The following is a 19,753-nucleotide window of genomic DNA, read 5'->3' as shown; positions in this document are numbered from 1 at the left end:
TTAATTCTTTCTCACTTTCTGCCATCAGAGTGGTATCATCTGTATATCTGAGGTTGTTGATATTTCTTTGAGCAATCTTAATTGGGGCTTGGGATTCTCCAGTCCTGTCTTTCGCATGATATATTCTGCATATGAGTTAAATAAGCAGGGAGACAGTATACAACCTTGTCGTACTCCTTTCCCAATTTTGCACCAATCAGTTGTTCCATATCCAGTTCTAACTGTTGCTTCCTGTCCCACATAGAGATTTCTCAGGAGATAGTTAAGGTGTCAGGCACTCCCATTTCTTTAAGAACTTGCCATAGTTTGCTGTGGTCCACACAGTCAAAGGCTTTTGCATAGTCAATGAAGCAGAAGTAGATGTTTTTCTGGAACTCTCTGGCTTTCTCCATAATTCAGAGCATGTTAGCATGTTAGCAGTTAACAGATTAATTAATTAAGTTAGCATGTAACAGATTCATATAGATTAGCAAACAGTATTTACCTGCTTCTGTATATCGGTATGAATGGCCTTGCTATCAAAACATAGATAGACTTTAGTGCTCTACCACACTAAAAAGTGCCTCTGTGTACAAAGGCAAAAGAATTCCAATATCATTTTATTCACTTTGTATTTTCCTCAAATAATGTGCCTTGTAAGTGAAGGGCTGACCTTGGCATCCATTGGGACCATACTGTGATTTATATTGAGAATTCCAAGCCTTTATTTAATCTTATAAATAAATGTAAAATACATAAAACAATTATCTCAGAATAAAATTGAACTTTATCTCTCTGTAATCAACTTTCATCTATGCTACAAATTTCTATGTTTGAATACAATTCAAAATTAATAACAGACGTAATTTATTTTCTGACTTTTCATTACATTGACATTTTAACAATCTTTTTTATATACTCAGGCTTTAACTTTATCTAAGACTTCAACCCCACACAGCTGATTGTTAGCCACGCACAGGGGACTCTCCTAGAATTTCTACTTAAAGAATATGCTTGCTTAAAGAAGCACATTTCCAGTCTACAAACCAAAATATACAACATAATGAAATGGAAAAAAAGAGAGGCTTTGTAGCAATGTAAAGAAAGATTAGGGGGAGATTTATTGTGTTGCATGTCAACGATCCAAGGACTACATAGTATTGGGCTATAGTAAATCAGGTTTAGTGAGGAATAATGTAAATACCATGCTGCTGCTTTTGTGCTAGATTTTTAATGCTATTTCCCTGCTCTGCTTGTTTTTGCATAGTTATGCATACCATATTGATGTTTTGCAATCTGTACCACCTGGCAGCTTCACTGAAGAACTTACACAGCCTAAAAATCTTCTAAACTGCTGAATAAGCAAATACTTGGGTTTTAGATGTCAGTCCCAAAATTATGGTCATGGTAATTAAGTGTGCCCAGTTTGTTTTAACTCTCATTTCATTCCACAAATGTCAAGTTTAAAACACCAATACACACCTTCTCTGCCACTAACTCAATGAACCATGATATCCCTTTACTTTTGGAGGCTGAAAGCTACACAGCCATGCATTATTTTTTCTCAAGAAAGTGAGGTAATCCCCTTAATTATGAATTTGGCCCTGCAGAAAATTTAGGAACACTGTCCAGCAACCATTTTAGTTGGTTTGGGAGTCCACAAAAATGAATCTAGGTCTCTTTCCTGGAGTAAACGACTACCGATGCAACAGTATCTCCAATAATGCATTAATTTATATGCTGGCATATTTTATGCTATTAATTATATTAATTGTACACATTGTGTTTTTTCACTTTGTCATTCACTTCGTGGCACAGTGGTTAAACTGCTGTACTGCAGCCAAAACTGTGCTCACGACCTGGGGTTCAATCCCAGGTAGCTGGCTCAAGGTTGACTTAGCCTTCTATCCTTCTGAGGTTGTTAAAAGGAGCACCCAGCTTGCTGGGGTGCGTGGGTGGGCAATGTGTAGCCCACATAATTAACTTGTAAACCGCTCAGAGTGTTTAAAGCACTATGGGGCGGTATATAAGCAGCATGCTTTGCTTTGCTTTTTACTTACAGTATGATATTTTAATCTGCACTTTAATGTGATGTTGTATTATTTTGTTATTTTATGGTTTTGTTACTGTTGTAAACTACCCAGAGTGGTCCTGGCTGCCAGATGAATGGTATATCAATCAATCAATCAATCAAACAATCAAACAATCAATCAATCAATCAATCAATCAATCAATCAATCAAACAAACAAACAAACAAACAAACAAACAAACAAACAAACAAACAAGCAGCAATTGTATATTTATGTTGACCTTTCTTTCTTTCTTATTTTTTCCTCTCTTTTTTGTAAAAAATAGTCCTGGTCATCCCTTTTCAGAAAATAGAGGCTCCCTTCTCCCCTAAAGGGCCTGTATACACATACAAACTTCAATATCCCACTCTGAAAGGTCAAGAAAGAAATTATTTGACAAGGGCTACAACCCACGATCTTTCAGAAAACACTTTGCAATCCCCTTGGGAGTCATGGACCCCAGGCATAGACAGATATGTGGTTTGGAAAATTTTCTGCACAATTTTTCTATGGGTTTCCTTCCTAGAGCTTCAAAGTCTGCTGAGATTTCTTTGTAGTTCTTCTTGGCTGTGTCATTTGTTTCCATATGGATGCGAAGGGCTAGGCATCCTTGGATTTTATGAGCAATGGCAATCCTTCCATCACATCCATATCCATCCTCCAGAGAGACAGTACCTGACATGTCCATGGATAGAGTCATAGAGTTGGAAGAGACCAAGGAGTTATTAACAGGGAATCCTGGCTCTTCCAGCCACCACACATAGAGATGCGGAGCCCTGGAAAAAAAAAACTGGAAAATTGGGGGGAAAGCAAGGTTTTCCCCCATTTTTTCCAAAAGCTGTTCTATATGGCTTCAGAATTTCTTTGCTATATCAAGAGCGTTGTGCCTCCTTATCTTGCTATATCAGAAGGACCGAGGTGTGCATCCCACTGGAAAAAAATAGTTGGTTTATTCTAGATTGGGGACAAGAGTGGTCTTGTCCCCAATCTAGACAAAACAAAGCAAAAGAAACAGATTTCCAACCCTAAAAAAATTTCCAGCCCTTAAAACCTAGAATCATAGAGAGTTTATCAAATCTTTGGGTGTAAAACAGACAAATACAGAGGTTTGTATCAAGAGCTTTGGGGAAACCCTAAGGTTTGCAGAACTTCACGAAATTTGAATAAAGAAGAAAAGGAAAGCAGGGAGAAGGGAATCAGTAGCAGTATCCTGACCAATGACACAGCTTTCTGCACTGTATGCTTCACTGTTTAATCTTTATTTAATGTGAGGGACAGTAGGAATCACACTAGTAATTTAAATATGTGTATGTGTGAGTCAATGACATCCTCTTGATTTACACTGACTTCAGTCTACAGAAAGACACGTATCTGTCCTGCTTATGAAACAAATACATTGACTGATTGATTGATTGATTGATTGATTGATTGATTGATTGATTGATTGATTGATTGATTGATTGGTTGGTTTGATTTGATTCATATACTGCCCCATTAATGCAAGGTCTACACTGGGCAGTTTAAAGATTAAAACTTGCACCCCTCCAACCCAACAACAAAAAATAATTCAAAAATATTGCAGTACAACATACAGTAGTTAAGTCAAAAATAGAAATAGCCCTTTAAAAATCTAGCATTTTTAATGAAGCACCCAGGAGATTCAGTGATTAAAGGCAGCTTTAAATAATTCCATATTTGCCAGCTTTCTAAAGATAAGGAGGGAAGAAGCCTGTTGTACTTCTGTTGGCATTTTGTTTCAGAGACTAAGGGACACAACTAAAAAGGCATGATTTCTCATATTCACCTTTTTGGCCTCCCTCAAGGTGGCCACTTTTAACAACATAGACTGAGAGGAGCAGGTGGAATGGATAGCTGATTTCTGGGAGAGGCATTCCAACAAGTGCACTTTATATGATTTAGAATTAATAAGTAATCCAATTCTGGAATATGAACAAATATAATAAAATTCTTGGCGGTGATTTGATTTATTAATTTATTAATTCGAATCCACCATGTTGCAGAACGCCAACTACCTCAATATTTTTGTTTTGAAAGAACGATGATGATGTGCCATTAAGTCAATGCCAACTTATGGCACCCCTTTCTAGGATATTGTCTGTTTACTCAGAAGCGGTTTTACCATTTCCTTCTTCTGGGGAATGGTAAAACCACTTCTTGGACAGCTTGCCCAAGGTCACACAGGCTAGGTCTTTTCCTGGGAGGCTTAGTGAGGGAACCGAACCCTTGACCTCTAGCTTCACAGCCAGGTATCCAACTCACTGAATTATTTGCTATGTGCCTCGCCCAATTCTTCAGGGAGTTGCAATTGAGAAAAGGCCTGGTACAAAACCTTAATTTTACTGTAAATAAGAGGATGCAGGATACCACTTCTGCCCACCAACAAGCAAATCAATGCAAACTGCATTTTATGTGATCATGGTCAAACTGCAACTAAAGGAATCAAGATAATAAATAATATTCTGCAAAGACGTACACAAATCTTAATTTGTCTTAATTTATTATTAATTTTACAGATGTAACATTAAGGTGATATACACAGCCCACTTCATCTGGCCCTTAAAATATGAGGCAGGATCAGACTGAAAGGGAGGGACTGGCCCCAAGGTCCCCCATAGTCTTGTTTCTTAACAGTGACAAGAATCAAGACTCAAAAAGCTTAGTCCAATACTATAACTACTGCATGATACTGGCTAATTTATAATCTAGGAAGGATTTCCCTGAAAGTCTTGGTAATCCCCCATTCCCTTTAAACCAAAAACTGTGGTTTATGCGCAAGTGTGAACACATACATAATCAGAAGAGTGATCTGAAGAAACAGTTAAAACTACAGTAAGCTGCTGAACAGTTTATGTGCAGCTGGGGTAATTCTATGCTTGATGGCCAAGTTATGAAGCTCTTGGTGGCTTGAAAAGGCAAGCTACAAGCTTCAATGCAACTGCTTGGCTTGCAGAGTCAGAATGAAGTTGATGACAGATGTGTTACTGAACATGATGGGGTGTCATCTGTTCTAAACAGGATCTATACAAGGATGTACTGAAAGCAAATTTTCCACTACCTTGTAACCACTAAACCTTTTTCTCCGTCAATGCATTGAAGCTTATTCATACAATAGGCTTGCTCCGCCTGTTGTCATTTAAGTATCAAAATAAAAAAGCATTTGCTGTAATTTATTTTCAGTATTTATAACTGAGACTGAGAGAGCATATTCTTTGTGAGATGTATATGTGTGAGTGTCTCTATGTGTGAAAAATCAGAAGAAGCCACAATTCTAGCTACAAAATTCTCACATTTTATATGTCTATTCAGTTATCAGTCCCAATGGGGCTTGTTCCCAGGTAAACAGATACAGGCAGAATAATCTTAATCCCTTTAACAATTCATCCAGTGGAGTTAGGATGTAATAGAGACACCTCTACATTACAAGACTAGACATGGTCTGCCAGCCACAAGAGAGCCAGCTCAGAGATCCTAGTGATGCCTGTGTAAAGCTCTGTGGGCATAATTTATTTATTTATTTATTTATTTATTGGACTTATATACCGCCCCATAGCACTACAAGCACTCTCCGGGCGGTTTACAATTTTAATTATACAGGCTGCACATTGCCCCCCCAGCAAGCTGGGTACTCATTTTACCGACCTCGGAAGGATGGAAGGCTGAGTCAACCTTGAGCCGGCTACCTGGGATTTGAACCCCAGGTCGTGAGCACAGTTTTAGCTGCAGTACAGCGTTTTAACCACTGCGCCACGAGGCTCATACAACCAATCAAACCAAGGATGTCTAGGGACTGAGTTAGTGGGATCAGTTCCAACCCCAATGATTTCAATGCGGGAGGGAAGAATTCTGAGACAGAAAAATGCAGCCAGCTTTTTTTTAAAAAAAGCCATCCCACAACCTCTTACCTTGATCAGCTTCAACTGGCCTGGCTTTGGAAGCAACAGGCGATCTGTCATTTCTAAGTCTAATTAGAACTGCTTTTTAATTTCTTAATTAAAAGGTACAGTGGTGCCTCGCAAGACAAATGCCTCGCAGGACAAAAAACTCACAAGACAAATGGTTTTGGCAATGGGGTTGATGACTCGCAAGACAAATGTTCCCATGGCCGAGCTTCGCAAGATGAATGTTTTCCGTTTTTTGTTCCTGCCTCATGTTTGCTGATTTTTAAATGTTTTTTCTATGATGTTTAAAAAGTTAAAGTTTTTTGATTGAAATTTTTAAAATCATCTGCACAATATATATGGCTTTAAAGAGCTCTTAATAAACCCTTTGTAAACCAAATTTGACTTTGTTCTGACTTTTTTTGCCCATAGGAACACATTAATTAGATTTCAACGCATTCCTATGGGAAAACACATTTTGCAAGACGAATTTTTCGCAAGACAACATCAACTGTGGAACGAATTAAATTCGTCTTGGGAGTCACCACTGTATATCAAAGGGCATACACTCATGCTGTAATGGCATGCATACTATTTTACTGTAATGGTAATTTGTAGATCATTTTAGTCCTTCCTGTCTAGGAACATGGGGAGTAGTTTTTCTACAATACAGTACAATATTCATTTTTAAAAGATCATATGTACTTGAGTGAACTAACTATTACAAAAAGCATTCTGGAGCTACAAACCAAGTGATGGAAACCGTCTCATGGGTAATAATAATCCTTCCAGCAAAAATAGTATTTCTGAAGAAACGCACACCTTTAAAAACAAACAAACACCTACAGTGGACCCTCCACTTAAGGAATTAATCCGTATTGGAATGGTGGCTGCAAGTCGAAAAGTCTGTAAGTCGAATCTCCATTGACCTACAATACACTGAAAACCGATTAATCCCATAACCAGTGGTTTTTATTCTATTTTTATTCCATTTTGGTTTTTTTCTGGTCTGTAAGTCGATTCTCTGGCTGCAAGTCGAATCTAAATTTTGCAGCCAGAGAAGTCTGTAACTCGAAAAGTCTGTAAGTCGAGCTGTCTGTTAGTCGAGGGTCCACTGTATATGTGTTGAAGCAAGAATAATAGAATAGGTATGGAGAACATTTGGCCCTCTTGAGTGTTGCCAGAGTTCAGCTCCCATGAGCTTTCCCTGTTAGCTGTGCTAGCCAGGTCAATCCTACAAGAAATCCTATGTTATCTTATAAGGGGCATCTGCTCTTATGTGACTTAAAAGAAGGAAACCTGTCCTAAGAGGTAAAAGATGCAGATGGCAAACACTAATTTATTTGTAATATGAACTCTTGCTTAAATCTGCCGCTTCACAATTGGGAGCATTTCACTGATTGAAAGTTGTTTAATTTGATTGATCCAACTAGCTGGCTAAACAACTGACCACTGCAGGCCCTAGTTGTAGCAGACAACAGCTGAGAGAAGTTTTGAAAAGTTAGTTTTTTGGACTATGATGTCCAGAATCACCCAGGCAGCATGGGCTGTGGCCATACTGGCATTATTGTAGTCAATAAAAGTAACTTTTATGGAATGTGGCTGTACTGTAATTGGTAAGGGGAGTTATGAAAAGAATAAGTTTGTTAAAATGATTTGGAGCCTTATTGTCTGAAAAACAGTTTATTACAATACATATTCATATGTATTTCAAATACCTTACAACCCCTAGCAAAATCTCTGTGTTTCTTTCCTTCCCTCCCTGTTTATTTTTCTTTTCATGCCATGGTTCAGGCAGCAACCCTTCTCCAAACTCCCCCTGCCCCACCTCCACTCTTAGAAGCTGTCTATTCAAAATATTGTGCAATACCACAAGAGTTTAAATGCTAAAGAAAATCCATATGGCTAATCTCTGTAAGCCAATGATATCCAAGTAAGGAGCTCAAATTTATTTCATCCATCAAAGACAACCCAAACAAGGAAAAAAGGTACTATTTCAACAGAATTCTAAGTTGTTTTGTTCAATCACTTTGACAAATGTCAAAACATTACCTTTCCCTGCCTTGCATTTAACACTGTTCCTTGAAGCTTGAATGCATTCGTTTGTACTTGCATAAATATCAGCAGAGACTTCTACAGATTCCTGTTCTCTGTGTGGCACAATGACATGACAGAACCAAATCCATAACCTTTGAAAATAAACTTTCTTCTAGGGATATCAGATATAACTCAGGAGCATAATTATACTACAATGCTGCTAGTCAAAGCAAGGTCACCTAGATTTTGGGTGACAGAAGTAAATTACAGAAGTCTTCACTCAAAGAAGTTTCCTTTTATGACACAGCCAAGAGGTTTTAAGAGACAGCAGAATGCTAATATGACATTCTTCCTAAATCCAACCATAAATTAAAGCTGAAGTGTTTTGTGACTGTTGTATAATGTTCCACATAATAGTTGTGCTACATGTAAAGCAGCTACTTAAAATACTACAGTGGTGCCCCGCTTGGTGACGATAAGGCGTTCCAGCAAAATCGCTGTTAAGTGAAATCATCGTCAAGCAAAAAAAAAAACAAAAAAAAACCACACAACCCATTGAAATGCACTGAAAACCAGTCAATGCGTTCCAATGGGGGAAATACCTCATCGTCCAGCGAAGATTGCCCATAGAGAACCACCGATCAGCTGTTAACAATCGCTGTAATGCGAAGCTTCCGTCCAGAAAGCAGCTATTTTGAGAAGTGAGGGAAGCCATTTTGCGGAGGGAAGCCATTTTGCGGAACCGGAAAGCAACCATTTTGAGAAGGTAGGGAAGCCAATTTGAGGAGGGAAGCCATTTTGCGGAGCCAGAAAGCAGCCATTTTGAGAAGGGAGGGAAGCCATTTTGCAGAGCTGGAGAAAACAGGCTCCTGATCAATGTAAAGCGGATTTCCCCCATTGGAACCATCATTTTGCGATCGCAATAGCGATCGCAAAAATGTCATTGTCAAGCGATTTCGACGTCATGCAGGGTAAGCGTCTAGCAGGGCACCACTGTACAATAGTATCAATGCAATTAAAGCACTTTAAATGCACAAAAATTATTGAAAGCACATTGTAGTATGAAAGCTTGAAGAAACACATATATTGCAAATGACAGGAGGGAAAACCATGATGATGCTGGTTCTTGTGCTGGTAATCTCAAAAATATACTACTATAATGCTCTCTATGCAGGACTACCCTTGAAGACAGTACAGAAACATCAGCAGGTCAAAAAATGCAGTGGCCAATCTGATCTCAGGGGCAGCTAAATTGGTAAATTTGATTACATCTCCTCAATCCTGGCCTGCTTGCACTGGCTCCCTGTTGGTTTTGGGCCAAATTCAAGGTTTGGGCTTTAACATATAAAGCCCTTAACTATTTGGCATCTTGTTACCTGTCAGAGTGTCTCTCCCAAAGACTAACTACCCAATTCACCTGCTTCTCCCAGGCCATGCTTCTTGAGGTGGCCATTCTGGGAGAGGTCAAAAGAACATTAACTAGGAAGTGGAGTTCTCAGTGGTGGATCCTTCATTGTGGAATGCCCTTCCACTGGAGCTGCATCAGCCCCCTCCCTCCCTTGGCATCTTTAAAAAACTGGTTAAGGCAGAACTTACAAATAAGTATTTAAAAAAATATTCTACCACTGCAGGAGTAATTGCAGACCTATACTGGACCGCCACCAGATGTTTTCGTTTGGATTTTACCTGTCATCCATATCACGCTATTTATTCTCTATTGTCATTTTGGTTTCATTATTTGTAGCTTCCTGCTTTCTTTTGTTCACTGCCCAGAGTAGTGGGTTGCCACTAAATCAGGTGGTTGGTTGCTAAACAAACAAACAAACAGACAGACAAACAGACAAACAAACAAACAAACAATTATGCAGGATTCCCAAAGTGAAGTTGTGCACCAATTGATACCCTGCAAGATTTTTCAAGGTGATGTGTACCTGTGGGACAGAGTGGAAAATATGTACTGAGAGCATACTCAGGGAATTCCATGTATTGACAAGCAGTATTCATTGCTCTCCTCAATAATGCTGCTCCACTATAACACTACTGTATGCATGTTTACCACTTAATGTTAATATTTAAGCAAGGGATGTATAAAATAATTCATATCAGCCTCTAACCATTAATGTGTTCCAACCAACTGTAACATCTGGAAACTAGACAGATTGCCTGGCAATACACAGCATTCGCTCTTTATGCTGGCAAGTTGTGCACATTTTCCAAGCCCTTTCTTGCAGATGTACCCATGGCTGTATGCATTTAATATTATTCCAACATCTACCTGCATGAAACAGTTCTTAAATACCTGGGCCAGACATTTTCACTTGTTCTGGCAGTAACCACACACCTTGATCCTGAGTACAGGTTCGAAAAAGTCAGCCTCCTGGATGTTATGTCCTAATGCAAGCTTATTTGGGTCAAACTGCATACATTTTGGGGGACAGCCATGTTAGTCTACTGCAGCGAAAACAACAAAAGGTGAAACTCCAGTTAACTATGCTTTGCTACCACAGCTCCACCGAACCTCTGCTGCTCAGCCAGAAGTCCATGGAAATTATCTGTTGAAGCCAATGAGGCTTTGGCTTGTGCAGTGAGCCTACCTGGTAATTCCTTGCACAAGCTCTGCAAACACTAGGCTACTCAGGCAATTGGCTGCTGAGGAAGCAGAATGAATGCACAGGATTCTGCCCGAATGCTCACCAAGACAAGTAGGTTTGATCTGGCATAACCCTTCAGGGATGCAACTGATGAACTGGATAATACAGTGGGTATATAAACTTTTATAGAGGCATCTAATGAAGTGGGTCACAGTCCATGAAACCTTATGCTAAATAAAACATGTTAGTCTTTAAGGCACCACAAGACTCCTTGTCATTTTAGATTCAGACTGTTGGTACACAGCCCCATCTGGTGGTTCCAGATATTGTAGAGACTGAACAGCACCTTTTCATGATCTGCTACAAACTAAATCCGTTCCACATGTACAGGATTATTGAGGTTGCATAGGTTTTGCTTATGCCATGAATATTCTCAGAACAGAGGATACATTTTACATATACAGTACACATTCTATGCTAATATTTATTACCATTGTCTGCAAATCAGTATGCATCTTAAGAATATACTACTAATCCACAATGACATACATGCTTTCTGTTATTCCTCCTCCAAGAAAATATGCACTACTGATAATTAAGAAAAATTTATGGAAACCTTAAGCAAAAATATTGAGCACAGATATTTTGGGCCCCTCATTTTTTACATATGCACTTAATGAAATATTCCTTTGTGACCTGGCCTTAGGCATGAGGTATACACTCTCCAGAGCCTATCAGTATAAGTAAATGCTAGTTTCTTCAGGATCAGCAAAAAGAGATTAATTTGGAAACCAAAGTGAGACATACAATGGCGCAGACAAGAACTTCCAATAAAGATATTAGAACTCCCTGCTACAATGCCACACCTGAATATTTTTATTGGCTTTGTAAGCATAACCACAGTTTGTTTTAACAGCAATAAAAGTATGCTAATCATATGTGCACTCCTGTTAGTAGAGCCAAATGAGAAGGAAATTCTATTTCATAAGGATATAGGCGTGGATCTATATCCTTTTACACAATATGTGGGTAGATACAAACAATGAAATTATGGACAAATGGAGGGGAAAAACTGCTTTACAGTGGGAGACAACAATGAAGTTTTATACATCTGTATTTCCCTTTCTTTCGTAGATAGAAAATTCTGGTATTAATACTTTTTCTGTATTTTAAAAAATGTTCATACACTGAACTAGATATTTATATCTTAAATTCAAGTATAAAATAGTAGCAATTGAAATGTTTCAGAAGAACAGTACACTGAATAACAATTTCTAAGTGATTACCTGATATTGAAAATGTACACCAATGCTATAGATTGAAGCAGAGCTTCAACACTTAACATAAATGGGATGTAAATCAATATATGATGATACTGTACTTATTACATTTACAGCCTATCACTCTTGCAGGGAGTTCAAGGCTGGGTAAATATGTTTCTGATGTGGTTCCCTACAGCTAATGACAGGGTGAGGATGCGCACAATGTAACATGCATGTGGCCTTCACACTATGTTCCTGGGCTTGGTGGCAAAATAACTGTAGCAGAAAAAGAAACATGACCTATTAAAAGCTGACAGTGGATTGTTGCTGTTCCTTCCAGTTTTTGTTCTCCACTGGTAATATCTACATTATCTAGTCCATGAACATGATCAATCCTCAGTTGAGCTATTTAGGGAGATCTTTCGTTTCTGTACTTTTTCCCCTTAAAGAAGAGAATAATAAACCACTTCTGAGTACCTAGAAAACCCAGAAAAGGGTTGCCAAAAGTCTGAATTTACCTGAAGGATTATGCAGGCTACACACTGCCCTCATAGCAAGCTAGGTATTCAATCTACTGACCTCAGAGTCAACCTTGAACTGGCTATCTGAGCAGGTCAGGATCAAACTCAGGTTGTGAGCAGAGTCCTTATTGCAGTATTACAGTTTAACCACTGTGTCACGAGGCTCCACACAATTATTATTAAGATTTGATGCAGTTTCCCAAAACTGGAGCATTTCTGAAGCTTGCTAGCACCTTCTTAGAAGAAGATGCTACTGCTTCAATTACATGAACAATGATACACAACATGTATGTCAGAAACAGAAAAAAATCATATAGTTCGGCTTGATTTCTATCCCATTAGGCCAACTGCATCTCACCTGACTCTTAGTTCTACTTCCTTTCAGACAAGACACTGTCAAAAGCCAGACTGAATTATCTCATTAATCGATTCACATGCACTTTGCTGGGAGCACTCAACCAATGACTGATGTCAGACCAGATGGCCATTGCAGATTTTTCAAGGAAGGAGAAACTAACCTCTCCTGAATAAATACTCTCTTCCCTCCTCAGAAGACTCACTTTTCTATTTAATCTGAAATATAACAAGACACCTTAGTTTTGATTCACTCAGGGCTACCTTCGACAACCGAAATGTTATAATAATCTGGGAGGGTTACAATCTAAAAAACTAATGTTTCTCAGTGTGAGTCAGCCCAGGGTTCCTCTCCCCTCCTCCTCCAGCCATAAGCTTATAGGATATGTACACAGTCTCTATTTAACATTTAAATGAAATATTTACAAATTATTTTGTGGGTTCTTTCTATGGATATTTTCAGGGCTTTAGCAACTGACCTCATATGCCCCAGTCCTCTGATTTCTGTGCTAACTAGGCCCAGTTCAAGTTTTACCTGCGGTGTTACCATTACCCTGGCAGGTTCTACCTTTTCCTTCTGGCAAAGTACAGAGGAATCCTATTGCAGAGGCAAATCACTTGGTACATCACTGCTCCACCTCCTTTTGTTTCTTTAAGAATCTTGTTGATTTCCTGAGCTCTCTCTACAGAAGAAACAAAAGCAACTGTGTAGACTGAAGATGCCACCTGGTTTAGCTCAGGTGAAGAGGTGTACAGTGGTGCCTCGCTAGACAGTTACCCCGCTTGACAGTTTTTTCGCTAGACATTGACTTTTTGTGATCTCTATAGTGATTTGCAAAACAGTGATTCCTATGGGAGAATTTTGCTGGACAATGTTTGGTCCCTGCTTTGCAAACCAATTTTCGCTAGACAACGATTTTGACAGATCCCTCCGTGCTCACAAAACGGGTGTTTTGGGGACCTAAGCTTCACAAGACAGCTATTAAAACAGCTGATTGGTGGTTCACAAAGCGGCTTTCCTATGGCCGATCTTTGGTAGATGACGATTCTTCCCCATTGGATCGCATTAAACAGGTTTCAATGCATTCTGATGGGGTAATGCTTTTCGCTAGATGATGATTTCGCTAAACAGTGATTTCAGTGGAACGGGTTATCATTGTCTAGCAAGACACCACTGTATCTCAGTGGGTTGCACTACCTGGCTGCAGAGATAGGAAATTCAGATCTCCACTGTGCCTCCCAAAAGAGGGGCTAGCTGAGTTCACCAAGAGTATGTGTGGCTGGTGGGGTTACATGCCCTGCCACCCATGCCATTTTAGGTAAGTCCAGAGCACCAAGAGAAAGAGGGACTAGTCAAATTACTTCCAAGTAGCTGAAACCTAAAAAACTCTAGACAGGTCACCATAACTTGGACTCAACCTGACCACATATCATCATCATCATCATCAACATTTAGCTGAAGGTGCAAATGGGACTACCTCATCACATTTACCTGCCAATGTCAATCTATGACTTCATGGTCTCTGTCCCTTGATCTTCACACTCAAGCTGGCCAGGCACAAGCAATTAGGCTTGTGGTACCCAAGAAAAGTCCACCATTTGCTTTATGGTGTTAACTCCTTTTCATCTAACTCAAGTGCTAGTACTAAAAACAAGCCGACCAGTTAATGAGTCTGTATGCACAGATATCTACGCAGACTTAGTGTGTTTAGAGATAAAACTAGAGTGGAATTCTTTTCTTTGACATCCTTTTGTATGTAGGAAACTGCTTCTTCTTCTGATTTCTGTGGACTGGGCAAGGAGACGTAATCCAGTAACCAAGGGTAACCAACTTCTGACCATGCAGGCACACTGCCACAGTTACATAGATCAGCTTTACCATTTCCACTTGATAAGTCTGAGACCCCTCCCTCTTTAAGGTTAAACACAATGAATGTAACTCATCCAAATGCAAAATTATGAATTTTACAATATGAAATAGAAACCTTGTGTTTAAAGGAAGAATAAAATTCTAGTATTTTCTTTCAGCCATAAAACATATAGATATTAATATAAAAGGGGTGAAAACCTTGTTTAGCATAAATCCTATTGAAAATACTGTAACTAAGACTGTGAGCTAAATAACATATACAGTATTTCATCCCCATTAATTCTTGCTGAAAAGGACAACATCTGAAGTTCTGTTTGTATAGCTATGCCACTTAACGTTAATTATGTCATCAGCCAGCATTTTTTTTAAATTAAAAACTTCTGACCCTCCCCTCCAGTATGAATGCTCCCGTGGAATAAACTTTGTTGGGGGAGAGACATCTGGTGTGTAATGAGTGATGTGATCATCTTGTTAATTAACAATAATTTGCTACCGCTATTTACATAATTGCACTTATACTAACATAGCTGGTACATCAGAAAAAGAGAAAGCCTAAATAATAGATGGGTTGACTCAATAAAGATGTCAGAGCCTCGAGTTTGCAAGAGTTAAACAGAGCTGTTAACAATAGGAGCTTATACACACCACTAATGAATAGGATCAGCATTAAGTCAGAACCCACTTGATAGCACATAATAACAACAAGTAACCAGTTGGATTCTAGTTGATAAGTATTTCAGTTTAATGCCTGAAAATCCCACAGTCCTTTAATATTACAGCAGGCTTGATTCTCTAGAATCAAACATATTCATCATTCAGGGCTTTTTCCTTGTTTGACAGTTGCTGTTGCCAAAAAAGTATCATGAGAAAAACACTATCATTTGACACTTAGAGCAATTCTGAGCTTTACCTGTATTACTGATGGATTGATGACCAAAAGCAGGAAGCCAACACTTGTTCTGTTCAAGGCAAATTGTGTAGGTTCCAAATTTTATCCTCGTAAGACATCTTGACTAAAAAAGGAAAATAAAAGATAGTAAAGATTGCACCTATGGAATTCTAACCAAAGGCCAGAACATTCACAGAGTATTTTAAGATACACGAGCAAACAGAGAAACCCTTGAAAAGATGTTGCTCAATTGACCTGAATCTTCAAAACGTAGTAATGGAGACCACTGCAAAAATGGGATTGGAGAAGGGATCAAGAAAAGACCAACTACTCTATAATATTTTGAGTTTTATGCTGGTAGCCTACAATATTTTAACAGTGCATGTCCAGCAAAATATATGAAGCAAAATAGATGATGATTGTTCTCAGTTTCTCGAACATACCACTTGGGGGGAAAAAACCCTGAGAAGATTTGCATATATTCTGTAAACAAACATATATGTTTGCCAGAAATTTTCTATCCTGTGGAGCTCCCTATAACAGGATTTTTATGAATGAGAATAAAACATTTGCAGAACAGAGTGACTTAAATCCTCTTGCACAGCTATATAAATGGCATAACTTTTGGAAGTGAATTGCCCCAAATTGAGAAATTACTGTAAACATTATCAATTGCATACTGAATCATACACTGCAATATGCAACTGACAATATCTATAGTGATTTCTTAAATTGGGGCAATTCACTTCCAAAAGTTATGCCATTTGTGATCTGTTGGCATGATCTGATAAAGATTTGGGCTATTAGAGGTAACAGAACTTTTAAAAAATATATTGGGCAAAATCTTAAATTTACATGCTGGAAGCCGACGCCATCAACAGCTTCTGCCAATAAAATTTAATTTTAGTTAATTAAAAGTTTCCTATCTTCCTGCTTTGGGTTCAGATGTTCCCTAAGGCTCCTTTCTGCCCCTGAGAAGCCATTTGAAGTCTTGAGATGGAGGACAGGAGTCTTGAACAGCCATAAATTGCTGCTGGATGTTCCAATCTCAGCAGTGGTGATCCAGGAGTGATATTTGGTGCTTAAATCCCACCACCATGCCTACCTTAAGCCTCCAAAAGGCTTCCCAATGGCAAAAGGAAGCCCAAAGGAGTCAACCAAAAACAAGGGGATAGGATGCTTTAAATTTAAATTAAATTTTACCTGCAGAAGCTGATGATGTCATCAACTTCTACCATGTAAATTTATTCCAGCAGGATTTTGGCCAATGAGATCTGCTCCCATCTTCAGTATTTTGAAGTACTCCAGAAGGCCTCCAACTCTTGAGGAGATTTTGAGAGACTGTAAAAGGGAGGTGAGGGAAATCAATTTCCTCCCTCATTTTGCTAGCAGAAGCTGATCAGTCAACAGAAGAACTGGATACCACCTGCTGTTTAAACAGAGCTTAATCCTGACACCTGTTCTTGTGGGGGCTAAGAGAGAAAAACAATGTGGTATGCTGAAATCTGTCTCTTAATTGCAATACTGTACAATGTATGCATCTACAACATAACTGAGAATGTGATGCCACATGTTTTTATGGAATATGGAATAATTATTTAAAAAATCCTTCCAAAAGCAAAGGAGGAATTATAGTGCCTTGAACACTAATTTACTTAAATTCCTTATAGATACAGAGCATTTAATATTTTGCCATTCAAGCGATGTCTAAAACGGGTACAAGAGAAGTTTTAATTGTTTTACTGGATCAAATTCTTCATACCAGTTGTCTTTATCCTATATATTTACCTTTCCCCCTTTAATAAATTCAAATACAAGAAAATCAGGGTTGTGCTTTTGCCTTCCATTTATCCTAACAATGCATTCCTATACTTATGTAATTAGCTATAAGCTCCACTGGATATAATGCGGCTTTCTCCTAGGTAAACGAGTCTAGGATTCCAAGCTGCTCTTTGAACCTCTCTATTAATCTCATCAAAATTAAAACATACTATTAGAAACAGTTACTGTCTCTATTTTCAGGTATGGAACTGAACAGGTACGAATTAGAACAAAAATAAAAGCATTTAAACAACTAAATGTGCAGTATATCAGCCTCACAACTCCAGAGAACATAAGGACAATACTGTAAGTGAACTGTAGGCTCTCACATATTATAAAGTCTACATGTGGGAGAAATTTTTCAAGTTGCCTCCAAGATAGTTCCACATACTGTAGAAGCATGTCAGTGACCAGACTCCTGTGACTATTTTTCTGCCTTGGAATAAATCGCTACCTGGCAATGCTTTCCTTTTCACCATATCTCACAGGATGTCAAATCTACTGCAAATGGTATCAAGTTTTAAATTTAAGACTTGCAAAAGGCATGTCATTGTTCACCCGTAACATTTGTGACAGCTCATAAAAAAGAAACAAAAAAAACAGTGGAGTTCCTGTTCTTACAACCACTGGAGTGGGAAGGGCCAATTCTATTGTATAATTACTAAAATGCTATCAATCTAATGCTAATAGATTAAATTAACCTATTAGTACTTGGTCCAGTATATCAGTGAGAATATTTTTAATGTGAACTCAATAAGTTTACACTTAATAACTTTCCCATGACTCAGTAGCTGATGTGCTGTTGCTTAGGTAGTAAACCAGACTAGAGTAGGCCCACTGAATGAGCAAGAATTTAAACTGTCAAATTCTAAATCAATTGTGTTGATACAAATAGGCCTATTTTAGTTCCCACTCGCTTTAGAGTGTACCTATTTGATTCAACAGAACTTACGGAAGAGTTAACTCACCAAATCCCCCCCTGATCCGATGAGCTTGCTCTAGTTGCAAGAGAGGGATATAATAGGTCTAGCCTAGGACCAATTATTAGAGCAGCTGGGATTATCAGATAATAACTAGCTAAGACTAACTACTGGATTTGAGAATTCATGTAAACATGATACCCAGTTCAAAGACATCATAAAAAGAGGGAAAATATTATTGTTCAGGGTTGCCAAGGGGCCTATAAAATTCCAGTTTTAACCTGTTGAGGGCTGCAGAAACTTCTTGGCAAGTGAGACCGAGCATCGACTGGGTTCCTGCAACTAAAAATCACTCCGAGCCACTCTTATGAGGACCGTCGTGCACTTACTCTAAAGTTACCATTGCTCTGATGCAATGCAAGTCCCACCGAACATCCTGTTTTCAGTGGGGAAGGAGGAAAAAAAAGTGTAATAGCGAGGAAGTCAAAGGGACGACACTATCAAATAAATCAAGCATGTTATTACAGGGTTGCCTTTATTATAGTGAGGAAAGCACAAGGGACGGCATCCTCTGTCCTCCTCCCGTTACAATCCCACGAGGGCTGCAACCTGCTGCTGCGGAGCCCCTGATTCCAAAGAGTCCGAGCTGGCTGCTGATGGGGATCCTCCAGCCGCTTAAAGGAACAGCACCACTGAATAAGTCAAGTCAAGGAACGCGCCCCAAGGCAGGATTCGGCCCCACTAAGAGGCTGCGGAGGTTACCTGTTCCTTCGCCGGGACGTCCCAAAGCGGCTCGCCCAGACACACGCGAGAGGAGGAGGAGGAGAATCCGGCGCCGCGGCTGCGTACTCTCTAGTGGCCGAAGGGCCGCAGCTGCTGAGCCCTGTGCCTTCCTGATCGATAGACTCACATAAAGCTATCGACTTCCGGAGTCCTTGAGACACACTTGTCTGAAGGGTGGGTAGGCGGGGGGGGGGGGGGGGACGAGAAGGAGAGCAGCTTCTCCTGGGAGAAACGTCCGGCTTCAACTATGATTTGGGTCCGAACTCTCCCTCGAAGCGAAAATGGCTAAACTGAAGCCATCGTACTTTGGACCAATCATAAGAAGACGGGGCTCCCTAAAGATGCCAATAACGCTAGGAAAAGTGGAACGCAGTAGGAAAAGAAATGAAGTGGAGATGGGCTGACCGAATAAAGGAAACCGCGGCTTTCACTCGAAACTTGTCTGTGGGCATCCTTCAGTCTGTGGTAACGTGCTCTGAATAGAGGACTTGGAACAGCCTCTAGTGTGGCTAAGAAGGCCAATTCAAGAGTTACCATCCCTTCCACAATGAAGACAAATACAATCTGTCCCCTTTTCAGCTCCCTGATTTTATTTATTTATGTTATGTTATTTATTTACCTTATATGCTGCCCACACTGTCTCTGGGCAGCTTACAACAATTAAAATACAGTAAAAAAAGATAAAACAATTAAAATGCACTTAAAATATATACTCTAACAATTGCCATCAGGACCCACAGTTGATATTATTTCAATT

General features: G+C 39.2%; 1 protein-coding gene across 8 annotated transcripts in view; it reads right to left on the bottom strand.

The window, feature by feature from the left end:
- The window catches only part of MIPOL1 (mirror-image polydactyly 1), a 233,386-nt gene extending 214,260 nt beyond the window's left edge, over positions 1 to 19,126 (bottom strand). For 3 of the 8 annotated variants that reach the window (XM_072986393.2, XM_072986392.2, XM_078392515.1), the window contains exons 1-2: positions 18,976 to 19,126; positions 15,494 to 15,596 (exon numbers count right to left, since the gene is read on the bottom strand). The gene's annotated coding sequence lies outside the window, so the exon portion shown is untranslated. Of the gene's footprint in view, positions 1 to 15,493; positions 15,597 to 16,675; positions 18,274 to 18,494; positions 18,559 to 18,738 lie in introns of those variants that run through there. The other 5 variants (XM_078392513.1, XM_078392497.1, XM_078392506.1 and 2 more) reach the window with 5 other exon arrangements.
- Between the last annotated feature and the right edge of the window lie 627 nt (positions 19,127 to 19,753).

This window comes from Pogona vitticeps, chromosome 1 (assembly GCF_051106095.1).
Source record: "Pogona vitticeps strain Pit_001003342236 chromosome 1, PviZW2.1, whole genome shotgun sequence".
Lineage (NCBI taxonomy): Eukaryota > Metazoa > Chordata > Lepidosauria > Squamata > Agamidae > Pogona > Pogona vitticeps.
Note: the sequence above shows the minus strand (reverse complement) of the source record. Positions and strands in the feature narration are given on the sequence as shown.